Source organism: Lissotriton vulgaris, chromosome 1_2, assembly GCF_964263255.1.
Source record: "Lissotriton vulgaris chromosome 1_2, aLisVul1.2, whole genome shotgun sequence".
NCBI classification, from domain to species: Eukaryota; Metazoa; Chordata; class Amphibia; order Caudata; family Salamandridae; genus Lissotriton; species Lissotriton vulgaris.
The window spans coordinates 328679395-328700636 of NC_141686.1; the positions used below are offsets into that span (position 1 = coordinate 328679395).

A 21242-nucleotide genomic window follows, 5' to 3' on the forward strand; every position below is an offset into this window, starting at 1 on the left:
GGGGAGATAATTGCTGAACTGGGAGACCTATCTGAGCTGACCCTTTGGCATCAAGCAGGAGGGCCCTCCAGGGAAGAGTTCTGTGAGAAGCAGAAAAAGTGTTGTTCTCTTGAGGGTTTGCGGAAATAGGCCGCAAACCAGGCAGCAGGTGATCAGTCTGGATCACATTGGATCTACTGGGAGAATGGTCTCCTGTATAGTGAGCCTAAGTTTGCTGAGCCTGGGTCATCCTGTGTGCTGGTGGTACCCAGTGCTTCAGAGCTTCCCTACTGGTTTTCGCTCACGGTGTACCTTTAGCAGGACATTTGGGGCAGGACAAGCCCTTCGAAAGGCTTGTCACCCACTTTTATTGGCCCCTAATGCACAACAGTTCAGGAGATTGGTTGCAGGACCTGTCAATCTTGCCAGGCAAGTGGTAAGAGTAGGAAGAAGCACAAGGCTCCTCTCCAGCCTTTCCCTGTGGTCAGCACCCGGTTTGAAAGGGTGGGCATTGACATTGTGGGGCCTCTGGATCCCAAGGCAGCCATGAGCAACAGGTTTTGTTATGTTATGTTATCTGGAATTTGTGGAGCGTGCGGCTACTCCAAAGAGTGTTGTGGCGCTAGGAAAAGACCACCATAACTACTAACAAACATATACCCTGAATCACTGTGCAAGAAAATCCTATTGCTGGAAAAGCCACGTCTTCAGATTTCACCTAAAAGTCAGAAGGTTCGGGATCTGTCGCAGCAAGGGAGGGAGGTTATTCCAGAGTCGGGATGCACCTACCTGGAAAGATCTTCCTCCTATCCGTGAGAGCTGGATCCTTGGAGTCTAGATCAGGCACTGGGTAGAAGATCTTAAAGAACGCTGAGGCATATATGGCTGAAATCTTTCCCTTCGATATGGGGGCCGATCCCATGGAATGCCTTGAAAACCAGAACTAAGGCTTTGAAATAAAAAAAAATTGCACTGAAGCCAGTGAAGTGAGGACAAGAGATGAGAGGTATGTGTTCTGGGCCTAGGTAGAAAAATGGCCCTGGCTGCCATATTCTGAATGATCTGCAAACAACGACCCAGTATATACTCAGGGAGTCCTAGATATAAAGAATTGGCCTGGACAACTCTTTTAAGGTGAGAGACTGGTAAAAGTGGGAGGAAGTTTTTCAGCATTTTCAAAGTCCCAAAACATGTACCTGTCACTGCTTGGACTTGCACCTTCATAGAGAGTGCAGAATCCAATTTGACGCCCAGATTTTTTACAGTAGTGACCTCAGACAAGGGGGGACAACATGTCTTGAGGCCACCCAGAGTGCCAGGCTTCATGTGGGTGGGAGCCAAAAAAATGAACTCTGATTTATCAGAGTTGCATTTTAATTGATTACAGTTAAACCATGAGAAGATCTCAGAGGCTGTTCTTTATGCAGGTCCCATCAAAATCAGAGCCCTTCTCACACATGAACAACAATTGAGTGTCGTCCGCATATGACACTATTATAGCGCCATGCTTCTCGGCTAGAAGGGCAAGAGGGGCCATGTACAAATTAAGCAGCGTGGGACTGAGAGTCGATCCCTGCGGGACCCTCACATTCATGGGTGGAATTTCTGCTGGAAAGGGTGGTGCCCAGACTGTTTGGGAGCAGTTACTGAGAAAGGATGTCAACCATTTCAATACCGAGCCTCCAAACCAGCCCTCCTCAAGTCGCTTGTGAGAGACGGTATCGAAGGCAGTGGAATAGTCGAGTAGCACCAGAACCGCGCACCTGCTTCTATCTAACGTGGCTTTAATCGTCTCAGCAACCTCCAGCAGGGCAGTTTCTGTGCTGAAGTTGGCTCTAAAGCCCGATTGACTGGGGTTAAGGAGATTATTGGCCTCAGCAAAATTCGTAATGACTTTATTCACATATTTCTCCAATACTTTGGAGAAAAAGGGCAGGAGGGAGATGGGCCTATAATTACTAATCACCTCAGGGTCTGCCGTAGGTTTTTTAAAAGAGGAAGGATATTGGTGTTTTTCCAAATTTGAGGCATGAGGCCCTCCCACAATATGGTGTTTAGAATTGAATTGAATTATTCACTTGCGCGATGGACAACAAAACTTTAGCCGGACAAGGGTCAGAGGGCGAACCAGACTTAATATTTTTCATACAAGAAAGAGATTGATTGATACTAATATTTGGAAATTGCATAAGACGGATGTCCCAACTATGGCCAACTACCTCCACCTCTGAGTGTTTAGTCTTAAAGAAGTCCTGAATACCGAGATTTTTTTCGTGGAAGAAGCTGGTCACCCACTTGGTTCATTCGCCCGCTGTGATAAACGGGTGGCTAATAGATGAGGGAGATGAGAAACTTTTAACAATGGTGAAAAGTTCTCGTCTTTTATTAGCTGCCTGTTCTATTTTGGTGGCAAGAAACAATTTTTTCTCCTTGCGAACTTTCTTATAATGTTCTTTTAGAGCTTGATTTATAAATGGCTTCATCTGAAGGACTATAATGCCTTCGACATACTCGTTCCAGATGTTTACATGCACCTTTGTTCGTTTTTAGAGTAGGCATAAACCAAGGAGCTGAGACTCTGGTAAATTTAGCTTCTTTCATATTCCAGGGGCAAGTTCCTGCACCTGTTGATTTAGCCAATCCTCTAGAGAGAGTTCATCCTGTTCGGGCTGGCTACTAAGATGGATAGGGTATTGCCGCAGAGCACTCTGTATTGCCTCCGGTGAAATCAGGTGGAAAGGTTTAAAACTACTACGGGAAAGAAATTTTCTCGAAGGGCACGATTTACCCAGTTCCTTCCTCATATTGAAATGTATTAAATAATGTTCTGACCACGTTTATGCAAGGGGGGCCTCAATTTCAATCTTCATAGAGGAGAAGACCTGGTCTAGAGTGTGTCCTTTATCGTGCGTGGGTAAATTAAGACACAGGATTAGGTTAAAAATGTTCAAAGATTCATACAATTTTATAGTATCTGGATCTCGAACATTATCCATGTGGATATTAAAATCGCCATACGACAACACTTCAAATCCAAAGGATCCCACCACCTTAGCCAGTGCGGTTACATAGATATTAAAGAGTAGGGGACTTAACGAAGAACCCTGAAGAACCCCACAGTGCACTGGCTGGAGGGAGGAAAGAAAGTCGCCCAACTTAACTCTCTGTACCCTTTGATGGAGAAAGGAGGCCAGTAAACTGAGGGCAGAGCCTCCAACACCAATCTCCCGAAACCTAGTGACCAAGACTGAGGGGGACAGAGTGTCAAAGGCTGCTGTCAGGTCGAGCAGGACCAGAAGTGTGGTATGGCCCTTATCAACCATGGACCAAATGTTGTTGATAACAACAGTCAAAGCAGACTCTGTACTATGAGCCTTTCGGAAGCCATGTTGTGAGATGTCTAATGAATTTGATTCCTCCAGAAAGGTTGTAAGATGGCGGTTGAGATGGGCCTCTAAAATTTTGGCAGGGGCCGGTAACTGGGAGATGGGGCGAAAGTTTTTTAGCACCCCAGGGTCCAGAGCGGCCTTCTTCAACAGTGGTTTGACGACCAATATTTTCCAAGGAGTGGGGAATACTCCCTCGGTAATAGCCAAGTTCATCACCTCCAGTAACGGAGGAATAACCACCTCCCTACAGGCCTTTTCAGTGGACAGGGATCCAAAGGAGAGCTGGATTTGGTGTTATCAAGGAGGCGGTTAATCTCTTCCAAGGTCAGCTGGGGAAAGTCAGAAAAGCCTGGCTTAGACATCACAGCCTGGGAACTAAGACGAACCTTAGCCACGGAGAAGAACCAAGTAAGCTGAAGGAGGAGACTGCCCTTGTGCTGTTTGCTATTTCTGGGGTTGGCCTGCAGTGGTTACTTCATTTGCCAAGGAAAGGGGAAGAGAACTTTTGTGAACTTTTCACCATCCTGAAGAAGAATCTCCAAGGGCTTGAAGTGTGTTTGCCTCCTGCCAAAAGTCTCAGGAATACAAGACTCACCACCAGCTCCCCTGAATTTCCTTGCTGGGAATTCTACCTGCAGAGAGGTGCCTACTGTTGTTTGGGCCCTCTGAGAAGACTGTGGGTCGCTGGGAGCTGGAAGAGCGACATAATGAGGAGAAGCATGTCGCTGCCGCAGCAGTTGCCATTGCATTGCCGAAGCAGCATGCCGTTGCCACAGCTGTGCATGTTGCATTAGAGATGGAGCGTGTCGCATCACCGGAGAAGCGTGTCATCGCAGATGTGGCCGTCGCATTACAAGAGAAGCGTTTCACAGGGCCTGTCGTGGCTCAGAAGTTACCGAATTCGCCGCACGGCCGTGGGGTGTGCACGCATTGCATTCCAACGTTGTCTCATCACATCAAAGACGCCATTTTGTCGCATCGCACCGGATCGTCGCATCACATCGAGGCGCCATCTTGTCGCATCGCCACTGGGCCGCAGTAAGAAATGACGCATCAACTCCTCACACAGTAATACAGCAACGCATCACCTCCCTTGCGCAGCAGCAAGGAACCAACGCATCGACTCCTCTGAATGTAAGGAACCAGGCATCAACTTCCCATTGACCCTTTTGTTTGCATTGCATGACACACCAAAGGTACTTTGAGAGTAAAGTTTTGCATTTACCATCTACATTGAACTAAGCTATTTTCTACTATTTTAAAGACTTATTTTTGATTACTAGGACTGGGCCGTCCCCTGGTCTGCTGCCCTGCCAAAGGCCCCGGGCAGGGTTCCATCATGCCCGGGGAGCCTCCCCTTACTCGACTGGGTTCCGGGGCGCCCTGTGGCCCCGGGCTTCGTCCTCAGTCCAGCTGCGTGGCAGGGTGCCTGGGATGGTTTTGGGCAGGCCTGGGGAGGCTTCCCCTGTGCCTTCCTGCCTCGGAGCCCCAGCTGGGTCCCGGGTCGGGTGCTCTGAAGATCGGGTACTTTCTCATCTTGGGTCCCCTCTGTCACCTCGTGTGCATGGATTACAAGAAAGGGGGGTAATTTTCCTCATGATTACTAGAGAGAGGGTGAATCATACCTCCATGAGGTCCGACGATTCTGAAGCAGGGGAAGGCAGAACCTGGGCCCACCCGCCGGGGCCCCCAAGGGCCCGGGAATGCACCTGCCTCTCAACCCCTTTCCGATGTTCCTTTTTCTCCGAGTTTCCTCAGTCAGACCTCCGTGAGGTCCGGCGATGCTGAGACAGGGGAAGGCAGCACCCGGGCCCCCTGGGGCCCGGGTACACACCTGCCTCTCAGCCCCTTCCCGATGGTCCTTTTTCTCCAAGTCTGCTTGCCCTTGGAACATGCAGGGATGCTTAGCCAGCATACACCCTGAGCATGGTGGCCTGCCAAGGGGATGCCCCAGCCATACTCTGATCGATTGGGCACTCCCGGTCTGTTTAGGGATGGACTGCTTGGCTAGCCTCGGCAGTTCTTTCAAGCAAAGTGCTTACACCCCGCATGGACAGAGCGAAGGCCGAGCGGCCCCGGCAGCTCAGGCCCCCCAGTGGTCTGACTTGAGCGGAAGGGGTCGGGTGGTGCCAGGCCCATGGATGCTGCTGTCCAGCAGGTCCGTAGGCCTCACGTGCCATGCCGTCACCCCTCTCTGCCCAGCACATTTCCACAGAAGCTCAGAACGACTGTACCACGTGGTACAGTCAATGCCAGGCTCCGGCACCCCTGTGTCTCACTATGGCTGTGTGTTAGACCTGTCAGCCCTAGGGTGGTCTTTCCCTGGTTTTTTTCCGCCCTCTTTTTGTTGGCCTTAGGTCTCTGGGCACCTTCCCATTGCCAACCAATGCTAAGGTGCAGGTGCTCTCTTCCCCCAACATGGCTGACACTGACCCCTGCTACCGCAGCGTGGTCTTGTTAGACGCACTCTAGTAGCCAGGAGCTGGCTGGAACCCCTAAACATTGTAGCGCCTGGACGCCTCAGGGCAGCTGTAGCGCTTAATAAATCTTCTTTTCATTTAATTTAATTTCATTTCAATGCCAGCCTGCCTGTCTGCCCATAATAGGGGAGTGGTCACCAACTGCCAACTGCCACTATAAAAGGAACGGGAGGGAAAACTTTCTAGTCAGTTGGGTCATCACTGACCTGGGGGACCCTACGCAGGAGATTTAGGCGGTAGGGCCTAGTCAGAAACCTACACCACTGGGGGTGATAGGGTTTAGACACTGCCCACCAAGGAACACTGAACTAGCCAACTGATCTGGCCCAGCGGGAGGGGAACCCAGGGAACATCTGAAGTGACCTGCTGAGGGAAGCCTTCACCTCAAACCCTCCCCCCTCCTCAGGAAACCAAGAATCTACTGCACAAGGGCGCAGGAACCATCTCGCGCCAAAGAAGAAACCCACCTGACTGCCACAGGACTACTGGGGATCAACCAGGTACAGGGCTGGGTCCACTTTGCGCCCCTCTACCTCAACCTGGGCCCCTGCACTGTCCTGTCTCATCCCCTCTGCTGTCCTGCCTTGTCTATACTGCCTGAACTGTGAAGCGCTGGGAAGCTAGAGACAGTGGCTGCCCCCAAAGCGCTATACCCCTGAAGCGCCATTGCTGAGAAGCGCTGTGAGTCCAGTGCCCTTGCTGTCCTGAAGCGCGATGTCCTGAAGCGCTGGGGTGCTAGAGACTATTGTGCCCTGAAGAGCTGTGGCCCCAAGCGCTATCTCTGCTAAGCGCTGGCTCCCGGTATCCTGATGCCGCTGAAGCGCTACTACCCTTCGAGCGCTCTGCTCCTCACGGCGCTACGATCGTCAGCCTGTTGCTGGCACCGCACTGTGGTGGGCCTCGGAACCTTGCAATACCCCCCCCCCTCGCTATGCCTGAAGAGCACTAGCGGCCTCACTCACCGCTGTGGCCCTTGCCGCCTCACCGGAGCCCCAAACGCTGGTCGCGGCTGCTTCTGAAGCGCCGACCTCATCACCCCCCACAGCGGCCCCCGGGAGCCAGGAGAGGGCAGCCACATTGTTGCACTGGGCCGCGCTAGGCCCTACTAGGCCTGAAGCCATCCTGCTATCCTCACGTGATGGGGGCGTCGGAAGTGACTCTGCCCCCGCCGCGCTCTGATTGGCAGCTGGCGGCACGCCCCCATCGGTCCACGGGTGCAGCCAGGCCCAGGAAAGCCCGAAGAGAGCGAGAACCCCCATCAGCCTCGGGTGGAGCGGCGGAACCGGGTGGGCCCCTTTGGATCGGCCCCCCTCCCTCCCGAGGCCGGCCAGAATCGTCTCAAGGGCCCGGAGTGGGCCAAAGAGTGAGGTAAACCCCCGGGGAGGAGGGCGGAAGGCCGGTGGAGGCACAGAGTTCGCCCCTCCCTGGGGAAAACTTAAGACTGGGCCCCGTTGACCCTATTTGGCCCCTCTGGAGTGCTGGACCGGGGCCAGGGCCCCTAGACACTGTGAGGGCCCTATGGTAAAAGAGTTAACCCCTGCTTAGAGTACAGTAAAGTGCCAGTCACGTTAGCCTTTTGCCTGGCTTAGTTTGAATAAGATGAAATGCTCAACGGTGCTGGATGCCTTGATTATCAGGGCCTCATAAGAGGTTTAGTGAAGGGTAAAGCAGCGTTTATCCTTACCTGCTGCGCTGGTTATTATTGATGTGATGTTCTCCGTGGTTAAAGAGATGTTTACCCTGGCCTGAGGAAGTGCTGAGTTCTACTCAAAGTGGTTTACTGCTAATTAATGAACTGTTTTACTCTAGCCACATGAAGGGTTAAGTTCTTGTTTAATAGCCTGCGGATTTCTGACACAAGGAAATGTGTATTGCTAAGCCATGGATTGCTATTACCTAATGAAATGTTTTGATCCTGTCTATTACAGTATTATAAGAAGGGCCTACAGTTATTTACTATTTAATATTTATTTAATTATGTATTTATGGCCAAGTAATGAAAAACATGCGTTTTTAAGAAAAGGTAATGAGTTATTACTACTGTGATTTTTGATTGCCCTGATCTTGATCTTAGATAAAACGTATTTATTTGAATCAAGTATATTGGTGTGGTCTCAGTCTTTGCGTGCATTTATTGTCTCAGCGGTTGTGTGTGCTGTGTAGTCACTTAACACCTATGCTTCGGGTGCCTTCCTGCTCGGGCCAAGCTACCCACAGGGGACCTGGTGAACTCAGTTCCTACACTGTGACTCGGCCTGCCTCACCCTCCCGGGGGAGACTGCTGGGCCTGCCCGTGCCCATGCGACAGCACCTCTCCACTAGCAGGCTCCAGAGAGGGAGAGGTGCGTTAAGGTTGCCGGTCAGGGAGATGGGCACGCAGCCCCAGCCCGTCAGCAGGTGCGGCTACCTGGTTGATCCTGCCAGTAGCATATGCTTTTCTCAAAGATTAAGCCATGCTGGTTTAAGTACACACGGCCGGTACAGTGAAACTGTGAATGGCTCATTAAATCAGTTATGGTTCTTTTGATCGCTCCATCATTTACTTCAAAAACTGTGGTAATTCTAGAACTAACAAATGACGACGAGTGCTGACCTCCTGGGATGCGTGCATTTATCAGACCAAGACCAATCCGGGCTTGCACGTCCGCTATGGTGACTCTAGATAGTCTCAGGCCGATCGCACGTCCCTGTGACAGTACATTTGGATGTCTGCCCTATCAATGTTCGATGGTACTTTCTGTGCCCACCATGGTGACCAAGGGTAACGGGGAATCACGGTTCGATTCCGGAGAGGGAGCCTGAGAAATGGCTACCACATCCAAGGAAGGCAGCAGGTGCGCAAATTACACACTCCCGACTTGGGGAAGTAGTGACGAAAAATAACAAAACTCTTTGGAGACCCTGTAATTGGAATGACTACACTTTAAATCCTTTAACGAGGATCTATTGGCTGGCAAGCCGGGTGCCAGTAGACATGGTAATTCCAGATCCAATAGTGTATATTAAAGTTGCTGCTGTTAAAAAGTTTGTAGTTGGATTTTGGGATCGAGCTGGCGGTCCGCCGCGAGGTGAGCTACCGCCTGTCCCAGCCCGTACCTCTTGGCGCCCCTTGATGCTCTTGACTATGGGGCCGATTCACAGAACTAATTTAAGACAAAATCCTAAACTTACTACTTTTGGTATTCACAGAAGTTAGGATTTTGTCTTAAGTTTGTCCTAAGACAAACTCAAGACAGACTTAAGACAAAATCCTAACTTAAGTCTGTCTTAAGTCTGTCTTAAGTTTGTCTTAAGACAAACTTATGACAAAATCCTAACTTCTGTGAATACCAAAAGTAGTAAGTTTAGGATTTTGTCTTAAGTTAGTTCTTTGAATCAGTCCCTGAGTGTCCTGGGGGTCCGAATCGTTTACAATTAGAGTGTTCAGAGCAGGCCGGTTGCCTGAATACTTCAGCTGGGAATAATGGAATAGGACTCCGGTTCTATTTTGTTGGTTTTCGTAACTGGGGCCATGATTAAGAGGGACGGCCGGGGGCATTCGTATTGTGCCGATAGAGGTGAAATTCTTGGACCGACGCAAGACGAACCAAAGCGAAAGCATTTGTCAAGAATGTTTTCATTAATCAAGAACGAAAGTTGGAAGTTCAAAGACGATCAGATACCGTCGTAGTTCCGACCATAAACAATGCCGACCAGCTACCTGGCAAAGTTATCCCCATGACCAGCAGCTTCCGGGAAACCAAAGTCTTTGGGTTCTGTGGGGAGTACGGTTGCAAAGCTGAAACATAAAGGAATTGACGGAAGGGCACCACCAGGGGTGGAGCCTGCGGCTTAATTTGACTCAACACTGGAAACATCCCCTGGCCCGGACACGGAAAGGATTGACAGATTGATAGCTTTTTCTCGATTCTGTGGGTGGTGGTGCATAGCCATTCTTACTAGTTGGTGGAGCGATTTGTATGGTTAATTCCGATAACAAGCGAGACTCCTCCATGCTAACTAGTTACGCGACCCCCAGCAGTTGGTGTCCAACTTCTTAGAGGGACAAGTGGCGTTTAGCCACAAAAGATCGAGCAATAACAGGTATGTAATGTCCTTAGATGCCCGGGGCTGCACGCGCACTACACTGAATGGATCAGCGTGTGTCTACCCTTCGCCGACAGGTAAGGGAAACCCGCTGAACCCCGTTTGTGATAAGGATTGGGGATTGCAATTATTTCCCATGAACGAGAAACTCCCAGTAAGTGCGGGTCATAAGCTTGCGTTGATTAAGTCCCTGCCCTTTGTACACACTGCCTGTTGCTACTACCGATTGGATGGTTTAGTGAGGTCCTCGGTTCGGCCCCGTCGGGGTCGGCAACAGCCAACCGGAGCGCCAAATGACGATCAAACTTGACTATGTAGAGGAAGTGAAAGTCATAACAAGGTTTCCATAGGTGAACTTGCGGAAGGGTCATTAACGGCGGAGCAACTGACGGCACCAGCCTGAAGCCCTCAGCCGCCTCCTAGGCATAGGGCCCCGCCCTGCCCTGCAGCGCCCCGGCCGGCAGAGCGGACCGCGGCTGCATGGGGTGCTCGGGTGAGGACCGGGACTTCGGGAAGGCTCAACCAATGCTCGACTGATGCATGACTGAGACGGAACCCAAGCTCAATCGGCACAACCCCCCAGCGGTGGGGGGAAACTGAATGGCAGTGCATCCCCGTGCTGGTACCGCCCCTCCCTCGAAATGGCCCTGGCACCGGCTGGGCCCTCCTGAACCCAAGTCCCGGCCTGTCCGGGTTCCGGACGACCGAGGAGCGGCCCTTCTCATGCGGCAGGGCGGCCTGGAAGAGAAGGGGCCGAGGCCCTGCAAGGGGAGCCCGGCTCCTCTCGGTGTGAGGTGTGCAGGATAGGGAGCCGCCTGGCTATTCCCTTCCAGTGCCTCTGACCCGGGCAAATGTGGTGGTGGGCTGATCGCCAGCCAGCTGGCACAGCTCAGGCCATTCGGCGACGGACAGCTGATGTGCAAATCAGAGCCCCCAGTTTTATCTGGTAAAGAGAATGGTTAGACGTCTTGGGGCCGAAACGATCTCAACCTATTCTCAAACTTTAAATGGGTAAGAAGCCCGGCTTGCTGGCGTGGAGCCGGCCATGTAATGTGAGTGCCTAGTGGGCCACTTTTGATAAGGAGGATTGGCGCTGCGGGATGAACAGAACGCCGGGTTCATCAGACCCCAGAAAAGGTGTTGGTTGAAATAGATAGCAGGACAGTGGCCGTGGAAGTCTCAATCTGCTAAGGAGTGTGTAACAACTCACCTGCCGAATCAACTAGCCCTGTAAATGGATGGCGCAGGAGCGTCGGGCCGAAACTCAGTTGTCGCCGTCGCTGAGAGCCGCAGTAGCTAAGCCGCGATGAGAAGGAGGGCCGCAGCGATGAACAGTAGCCCGGGGCGAGGGCCTGGGTAGCGACACCGCAGGTGTAGATCTTGGTGGTAGTAGCAAATATTCAAATGAGAACTTTGAAGGCCGAAGTGGAGAAGGGTTCCATATGAACAGCAGTTGAACATAGGTCCTAAGAGATGGGCGAGCGCCGTTCAGAAGGGACAGGCGATGGCCTCTGTTGCCTGGGCGAGCGCCGTTCAGAAGGGACAGGCGATTGCCTCTGTTGCCCTCAGCCAATCGAAAGGGAGTCAGGTTCAGATCACCTAACCCAGAGTGGCGGAGACAGACGCCCTTGCGTGTCCAATGTGGTAATGCAAACGATCCCGGAGAAGCCGGCGGGAGCCCCGGGGAGAGTTCTCTTTTCTTGGTGAAGGGCCGGGCACCCTGGAATGGGTTTGCCCCGAGAGAGGGACCCGAGCCTTAGAAAACCTTGCGGTTCCAGTGGCGTCCGTTGAGCTCTCTGGTCCTTGAAATCCGGGAGAGATGGTGTAAATCTCACGCCGGGCCGTTCCACTATTTGCAGCAGGGGCGTGGGGCCGGCAGTCTGCCTCGGCCAGCGCACAGCAGCTGACTTAGAACTGGTTCAGACCAGGGGAATCCGACTGTTTAATTAAAACAAAGCATCGCGAAGGCCCGAGGGGGGTGTTGATCCAATGTGATTTCTGCCCAGTGCTCTGAATGTCAAAGTGAAGAAATTAAATGAAGTGCGGGTAAACAGCAGGAGTAACTATGACTCTCTTTGATCCACACACTGGCCATGCAAGCAACAACAAAATTAATGAGGCTCTTGTCAATTGGGCTCGAAAACTTGATAATCTACCACTGAAGCCCACGCACATAATAGCAATTTTGTGTCAGTACTTGGTCCCTAAACTGTCATTTAAATTGGAAATGACTGGAACAGAAGCTAAAACTTTATATGTTCTGGATCAAACAATAAAAAAGTATGTCATACATTTTCTACACCTTCCTGCATACACATGTGATGGTCTCCTATATTTGAAAAGATAATTTGGGGGCCTCAGTATACCAAACTATGTACAACAATTGGTCTAAATAAAGTCAACGGTTTATTGGGGTCTCAGGGCATCTCCAGATCTGTACATAGCTCATTCATTCATGTATACAGGAGAAGTAATAAATGAAAAAACTGATAACATCATCAAAACGCACAAACTCAACATTTGAGACAGTAGGTTTCTGAGTTATGCTTTGAATTTGTTAGCGGTATTTGCAAAAACAACAGGTGATGGACCGAATGTGGATCAATGTCACACATTCAACCCAGTCAAAAGATCTGGGTCCTAATCCATCGTTTTTTTGCACTCCACACCACCCCGGGTTAGACAATGGCGATATGCAAATCAGCTCTGACCCTGTGCCCCATGGGAACAGTCCAGTCCGAACTACAAAAGCCATGTCTTTCCCAGAACGGAATCAAGCATCCGAGGACCGGACCGGTTTCGAGGTAACACCTCTCATCAGCCCGGCTAGCTTGACTCCAGTGGTGTGGAGTGCCTGGGACCCACGTCTGGGCATCCCCAGTACACTTATAGCGGTATTTGCCAAAACAACAGGTGATGGACCGAATGTGGATCAATGTCACACATTCAACCCAGTCAAAAGATCTGGGTCCTAATCCATCATTTTTTTGCACTCCACACCACCCCGGGTTAGACAATGGCGATATGCAAATCAGCTCTGACCCTGTACCCCATGGGAACAGTCCAGTCCGAACTACAAAAGCCATGTCTTTCCCAGAACGGAATCAAGCATCCGAGGACCGGACCGGTTTCGAGGTAACACCTCTCATCAGCCCGGCTAGCTTGACTCCAGTGGTGTGGAGTGCCTGGGACCCACGTCTGGGCATCCCCAGTACACTTATAGCGGTATTTGCAAAAACAACAGGTGATGGACCGAATGTGGATCAATGTCACACATTCAACCCAGTCAAAAGATCTGGGTCCTAATCCATCGTTTTTTTGCACTCCACACCACCTCGGGTTAGACAATGGCGATACGCAAATCAGCTCTGACCCTGTGCCCCATGGGAACAGTCCAGTCCGAACTACAAAAGCCATGTCTTTCCCAGAACGGAATCAAGCATCCGAGGACTGGACCGGTTTTGAGGTAACACCTCTCATCAGCCCGGCTAGCTTGACTCCAGTGGTGTGGAGTGCCTGGGACCCACGTCTGGGCATCCCCAGTACACTTATAGCGGTATTTGCCAAAACAACAGGTGATGGACCGAATGTGGATCAATGTCACACATTCAACCCAGTCAAAAGATCTGGGTCCTAATCCATCATTTTTTTGCACTCCACACCACCCCGGGTTAGACAATGGCGATATGCAAATCAGCTCTGACCCTGTGCCCCATGGGAACAGTCCAGTCCGAACTACAAAAGCCATGTCTTTCCCAGAACGGAATCAAGCATCCGAGGACCGGACCGGTTTCGAGGTAACACCTCTCATCAGCCCGGCTAGCTTGACTCCAGTGGTGTGGAGTGCCTGGGACCCACGTCTGGGCATCCCCAGTACACTTATAGCGGTATTTGCAAAAACAACAGGTGTTGGACCGAATGTGGATCAATGTCAATGAATTTGTTAGCAACATTTGATCGGAGAAAAGAAGAATTTGAGCAATGGGCAAATCTCCCTGTCCAAGGTGATGGTATAAAATGCTCAGAAAGTAATCTAACCTCAAACCTCTGGATCAGCAGGCATAACAAAATGAAAGAAAATCAGTACATAGCTGCGCTGATGTTAAGAGCAAATGTTTATTATACTAGAGAAACCATCACTAGTGGAAGAAATCGTACATTTGCTACATGTGGGTATTGTAATGATGTTTGCGAAACAATTCCACATATTTCAGGCGCATGCCCTAAAACCATGTCCTAAAACCAAGGACATTATTAGGATAAAAAGACATAATAAAATTCTGTAATTGCTCATTGATAGAGCAAAAAGGTGTGGTTGGATGGCATATAGGGAACCTTATGTTAAGAATAATCAAGGTGAACTACGAAAACCAGATGTAGTGTTTACCTAAATGATACAGCTGTAGTGATTGATGTTTCAATTTGTTATGAAAACTCACAGAATTCTCTTGAATTAGCGTTTGAGAGTAAAGTTGAATACTATCAGGATCTGGCACAGCAAATCAAAGATCTCACAAAATGCACCCCTGTAAAATGTCATGGCTTTATCATAGGATGTCGTGGTCTTTGGCCTCAATGTAATGATGTTGTCCCAGCTGATCTAGGTCTGCAAATGTCATTCCCATTCAAGAAAAATGTTTGCCTGACTACTTTAATGACACTCTTAAAATGTGCCAAGTGTTTATGGACAATTGAGTATCAAGGTTATACTGAGATGTACACTTTATTGCAGCACACATGTCACCCTTATAAAGCATACTGTTTTAACATATTAGTTTATAGTTGACACAAGATTGAGTATAGATGTGAATGTTATAGATGTGAATTTTTAGAATTTTATAGATGTCCATTTTCTAGTTAGATGTGCAAATTGTAGATGTGTATTTTTTATAGATGTGTGCTTATATCAATTTAGATATAAATGTGTACATCATACTTATTGAAATGTCTTGAATTATGAATAGGTCTCAAAGAATTACATACACATAATTACCACACATTGATTATTGATGTCCTGCTAATCATACCTCAATTTCTCCGGACTGTTCGTAGACAATTTTAAATTGTTGGAATAGTTCTGCAGGGAGTACTATCTCTGGCCTACATGTGATCCCTTTCCCAGTAAGGACAGCGTTCAGTGTGGCTGTACTCCGGAGCGAAAGAATGTTGTATTGTTGGAAGCAAAACCGATTTGACGATGATGGGCAGCATAATAACCCAGAATGAGCCACCGCGAGGTGGTACAGAAATACCCAAATGCCTCGTTTTCTAATTAGTGACGTGCATGAATGGATGAATGAGATTTCCACTGTCCCTATCTACTATGTAGCGAAACCACAGCCAAGGGAACCAGCTTGACAGAATCAGCAGGGAAAGTAGTCCCTGTTGAGCTTGACTCTAGTCTGGCACTGTGAAGATACGTTTTTTTTTTTTTTATTAGTTTTTATTGCAGAATTAGAAACCACAGAATACAATGGCTCAACCAGTCCACTCGTAATGTCCCCCCGTTCAATCATTAAAACGTATTCCATACACAGCCATTCAGCCCGCATCCCGGAGGCCGGGCGGCGTAGTACCTTAATTAGCAGGAAGGCATCACGGTGAGTGTCCCTTTGGGACAATGGTCGAAAGAACAATTTACGTATCTGCATTTTACCCCCCCACCCACAACAAATAACAGCGTCAGCCATCCCACTTATGCAGGTCAATGCTACTAGCCGCCTCCAAACCCGCCCCGCGCTCTGAGGGCCTACTGTATCTGACCCGCGCCCCTCTGCCACCTCCCGCTCATCGCCTACGCCCCACAGGCCCTTCTCAGCTCAGAGTCGCCATCGCGGTCAACCAACCCCCTGGCTTCCGGCCAACCCCGAACTCCCACTAAACAGCCCCCCAGTGACCCCTCCCCGGCAACTGCTAATGGTGTGTGTCCTGTTCTTAAGTGTAGTATGTATCCTGCTACAGTGTCAATGACAACTCTGAGTTAGTATGCCTCGCAGTGTCCACAGGTCCCATCCACTCAGTCCTCATCTTCCACTAACGCATCACGCAAGGCTTGCACCACCAATTCCCACGCACGCGCTGTATCCAAGGCTTTCTCATTACCAAGCTTGACAGCCTGCTTCATTCGGAGCACACTCTCACATTCCGACCACCGCAGCAATTCATTCTTCCACCTCCTCACTGACGGCCAGCCCCTGGACTTCCAATGCCATGAGATCTCTCTTTGTGCCAGTATCAAACCCAGGTCAATAAATTTGCTCGTCACCTTAGTGTGTTTGGTGTGCGGGAACCAGAGCAACAGACACGCCGCCATGTCGAAGTCCACCTCCCTGACGGTCACATCGTTTAGGAGGTCCCCCACCTCTGACCAATAGGCCTCCAAATGCGGACAACCCCAAAACAAATGATCCATGTCCGCCTCCGGAGACGAACACCTCGGGCACCGTGCGTCCTGCACCTGGAAGTACCGCCGTATTTTTTCCGGAGTCAGATAGGCCCTATGTAACACAAAGAAATGCACTTGTTGGAAACGCGCATTCCTCGTGCCTTTCCACGTGCGCCGTAAGATATGGCTCCATACCGTGTCCGGAATGGGCCTGCCCACACTCTCCTCCCATTTAGCTTTGAGCCCCTGAAGCGGTTCCAGTCCCTCGTGCAACATCCTGTTATGGAGGCAGGTCACAGCCTTAAAGGTGACCGCTGCCATCACCACATACTGGCACGCCATGGTTGTGTCCGGTTCCATGAGCCCTCCCTTCCAGTGCTTCTGTATAGCCGCTACCACCGCCGCATGCAAGAGATAACCCCCGTCAGACAGCCCGAACTGTTCCTGAAGTACTCCGAAGGGCACCAAAGTCCCATCGATATACAGGTCTCCCACCACCTGAAGTCCCGCCTCCTCCCATTCCAGCAAAGGGGTCCAATCGCCCCCGTGTGGTAGGGGCGTCAGCATGCCAATCGGAATTTCCGGCGCATAAGGCCGAGTCGCCCTCGCCCTCCTAAGACTCCTCTGCCAGCACAGCCTGAGCGTCCGTTCCTCCATAGTGAGGCCCCGCAGCTCCAGCCTCTCCTGCATAACGATATAAGACAGCACATGGCGCTGTATCCCCAACTCTCGATCACACTCCGGTCCCCTAAACACCCGGGCCACATGTTGCGTGAGAACCTGGAGTTGCGCCGCCAAGTAATACAGTTCAAAATCAGGAACAGCCATCCCCCTCTCAATCTTGGGGCGTAGCAACGTACTCAGAGCCACTCTACGGCGGCCATGCCCCCACAGGAAACCAATAATCATCGTCCTCAGGTCCCTAAAGATCCTCTGAGGAATCCAAATGGGTAGCGTCCGGAAGTAGTACAGGAGTCGGGGGAGCGCCACCATTTTCAAGAGAGCAATCCTACCTAGTACCGTCAGCGGGAGGGTCGACCAGAAGGACACGCTGCCCCTCAGCGCCCGAACGCACTGACCAATATTGCCTTCTAATAGGTCCGTGGTCACATGGTGAATACGGACTCCCAGATAAGTGAAGCAAGATGGCTCCCAGACCTCTCCTAAGTCACGAGCAGGGCAGGGCGACTCCGCTCTCAGCGGGAACACACAGGTCTTCGCCCAGTTGACCTTAAGGCCCGACAACTGGCAAAACTCCGACAACAGGTCCATCGCTCCTTCCAGGGCCCGCTCCGTATCGTCTAAATACAGCAACAGGTCATCCGCATATAGCGAGATGTGATGTAGCCGCCCGCCGCTATTTATCCCCGCGTATCTGTCGCACGACCTAGCGTGGACCGCCAAGGGTTCCATCGCCAGAGCGAACAGGAGGGGGGAAAGGGAGCACCCCTGTCTCGTGCCCCTACCCACCGGGTATGCCGCAGACACCAATCCACCCAAACGTACCCGCCGTCGCCGAGGAGTACAAAACCCTCGTCCACCGGCGGAACCCATCACCTATGCCAAACCTCTCCAGCACTCCATCCAGAAAGACCCACTCCAAACTATCGAATGCCTTCTCAATGTCCACTGATAAGACCGCTTGGGTCCCATCTTCGTCCAGAACGGCGTCCATTATCCCAACCAGGCGACGGATATTCAACGCCGTGCTCCTCGTGGGGATAAACCCCGCCTGATCCCTGTGTACCAGGCCCGTCATGTGTGGAGCCAGCCTGGCGGCCAGAATCCGGCTCAGGATTTTATAGTCCACCGTCAACATGGACAACGGGCGATAGGACCTCACATCCGTCGCATCCCTGCCGGGCTTTAGGAGCGGCAGAATCAAAGCCTCCCTCATGGATCCAGGCAAACCCCCTGACTCATAAGCCTCCGTGTACACCACCAGCAGTCTGGGTGCCAAGCTGTCTACAAACTGCTGGTAAAATTCTATCGGTAACCCGTCCACCCCGGGTGTTTTATTCCCAGCCATGTTTTTAATGGCCGCCCGTATTTCAGTAAGCGTGATCGGACCGCCCAACTCTTTTGCGTCCTCCTCGTCAAGGACCGGAAGTTGCCTCGCCTCTAGGTACTCCGCAATTTCCTGGGCCTCCACTCCCAACTGACTCTGGTACAATTCTTCATAATACACACGAAAGCACTCCAACACCGCTGCCTGAGAATATACCGTCTCCCCCAGTGCGTTGTTGATGATAAGGACCGGGCAGCCCCTAAGTTCAGGGTTAGCGAGTCTGGCCAAGAGCGTGCCCACCTTATCCCGTTCAGCATGCGCTCTGATGGTGTATTGCCTGTAGTCGTAACACCTCAACCGTTCCGTTTCGGTGGCGACCACCTCCTTCGCTTCCAACAAACGGGCCTGCAAGTCCGGCCTGGCCGGCCTGCGCCGCTCCAAGTCTCTCAGATTCTCCTCCGCTTTCGCAAGTGCATTCAACACAGTCGTACGAGCATTCGAAAACCGACCCAGGCATACCCCTCTCACCACCACTTTCATCGCATCCCATTCAGTGGACCTACACGAGGCCGTACCCTCGTTCTCGCCGAAGTAATTATCGATGCCCTGTTGGACAGCTTCACTAAACACTGAGTCCTCCAACGTGTCTGGCCGGAGCCGCCATGTTGGAATCGCCGAGCGCTCCCGTTGCCACTGGATATGTACCAATAGAGGATTATGATCCAAAATGGTTCTAGCCAAGTATTCCGTGTGTGAGATCAATGGGGCCAGGGACCCGCCACAGAGCACTGAATCTATCCTCACGTGTAGTGCATGGAGAGCTGAGTAAAAGGAATAGTCCCTGGTGTCCCCGTGCTGTTCCCGCCACACATCCAGCAACCCCCACCTGTCCTGCCAGTCCTTCCTGTGCATGGCCAACTTACGTACCGGGGAATCAACAAGGGGGGGGTGAGACCTGTCCAAGACCACATCCGTAATCGAGTTAAAATCCCCCCCAAGTACCACCGGGCCCGCTAGGAAAGAGGCCAAGGACCCGGAAAGGCCATCGAAGAATCGGGCCTGATCAGTATTTGGCGCATACACACAACAGAGGACCACATCCCTACCATACAACCGCCCCTCCACCGCCACAAACCTGCCATCAGGGTCCACCACTTGGTTCAGAACCTGAAACGGTATCCCCGCTCTCACCCAAATCAATACCCCCTGGCATATGCTGAGTAAGTGGTGCCGAACACCTGGCCCCGCCATCTTTATTGCAACGCAGCACATTCCTTTTTTGTCAGATGGGTCTCTTGTAGCATAGCAATCTGGACCCCCCTTCGCACCAGATATGCGTGCACCTTGTGGCGCTTGACCATGGTTCGTAGCCCCCGGACATTCCACGTTAGGCATTTTAAGCTAGGTAACGTCCCCATACCAGCAGCGAACAGTCCAGGTCAAACAACGCCAGTTCACATCCCCACCAAAGCAGTTGCCCCCCCGAAACAAACTCTGAAAAGAAAAACACCCCAAACCCCACTCCCCAGGACAGAGCCTACAAACCCAGTGTCAGCCCCGATCCAAACCTCAAACCAACCACACATTCTCCTAACCTGTGGTCTCCACCACAGAAGGCCTTAAGGGCCCTAGGGGGGTGAGTTATCGCCGACCCCAGCTAGCGGAGTCCGCGCCCCGCGCTCCCATCCCGTCCTGCCCACGTGGCACCCTACCCAGCAACCCACCCATCGCCAACAGGATACCACCCTACCATCAGATCTTGTCCAAGTCCCAACACAACCTCAACTGTGAAATATCCCATCAGAAGTCTGGGGGGTCACCACCGCCCCCTTCGAGCTTTCCGCTTCCGAAAGGTCCTCTCCTGTCCTGCTGCCCTCGCCGCCAGAGTCCGTCTCCACCAGTTCACTTTCCTGCTGCGACCCCGTGATGGCCGCCGTCGCTGCGAGCGCATCTCTCTTTTCCGCAGCCATTTGGGCCTCCCGTTTCTCCCGCTGGCGCCTATTGCGGGACCGGATGCGTTGCGATTGTCTGATCTGAAGCGGTTTAGGCCGATCTCGCCTACTTTTGTGCGACCTATCCGTCCCCGCTCTGTACGACTCCAGCCACTGCCATGCTTCGTCCGGAGTCTGAAAGAAGTGCGTGGTCTCATCCAGGATGAGCTGCAGCTTGGCCGGGAAGAGCAAGGAGTATTGAATGCCCTCCTCTCGCAGCTCCTTCTTCACCGCCAGGAACGACGCTCTGTTCTTTTGGACCGCCTGGGTGTAGTCCGGGAAGATTGTAACCCTGCTGTTCTCTACCCCAAACGGGCCCGACGTCCGAGCCCTCTGGATGAGGAGGTCCCGGTCCTTATAATGGAGGAGCCGCACCACCATCAGTCGGGGGGGCGGCCAAGCCCTGGCGGGCGAGCTGGCACACCGTGGGCTCGTTCCAGGGTAAAGAAAGGAGTAAGCCCCTCCGGCGCCACCACAGTTCGAAACCAGTCCTCCATGTAGGCCACCGCATCCTCCCCCTCAATTCGTTCCGGCAGGCCTACGACCCGCACGTTTTTCCTCCTATTGCGGCCTTCGGCATCCTCCGCACGTCGTTCCAGCGAGTCCAACCGGGCCAGGATGTCCGTGATCTTATGCTCCGCGGTCACTACCGACGGTTTCAGGTCTAGTAGCAGCTGATCATGGTCCTTGACCTTATCCGCCAGCTTCGCATGGTCCGCTCGCAATAGTCCCAGCCCCGTGGCCACTTGCGCAATGTCCTGCTGCAACGCCTCCTTGGTCGAGGTAATTGCGTCCAGTATGGCATCCAAGCGTCGATTCAGCCGCTGCTCCTGGTCCAACTCCGGCGGGGGGGTCTCGCCCACCTGGGACAGCGCTGCCAGGTCCCCCTGTCCGCGTTCCACGGCCACCGGCCCTCCCGTAGCC

At 51.8% G+C, this 21242-nt stretch overlaps 1 protein-coding gene and 1 pseudogene across 1 annotated transcript in view; one reads left to right on the forward strand and one right to left on the reverse strand.

Moving 5' to 3' along the window:
• The window catches only part of LOC147736652 (collagen alpha-1(XII) chain-like), a 161719-nt gene that overhangs the window by 44660 nt on the left and 95817 nt on the right, over positions 1-21242 (reverse strand). The gene's annotated exons all lie outside the window — the stretch shown is intronic.
• LOC147736653 (18S ribosomal RNA) lies at positions 8253-10307 on the forward strand (annotated as a pseudogene).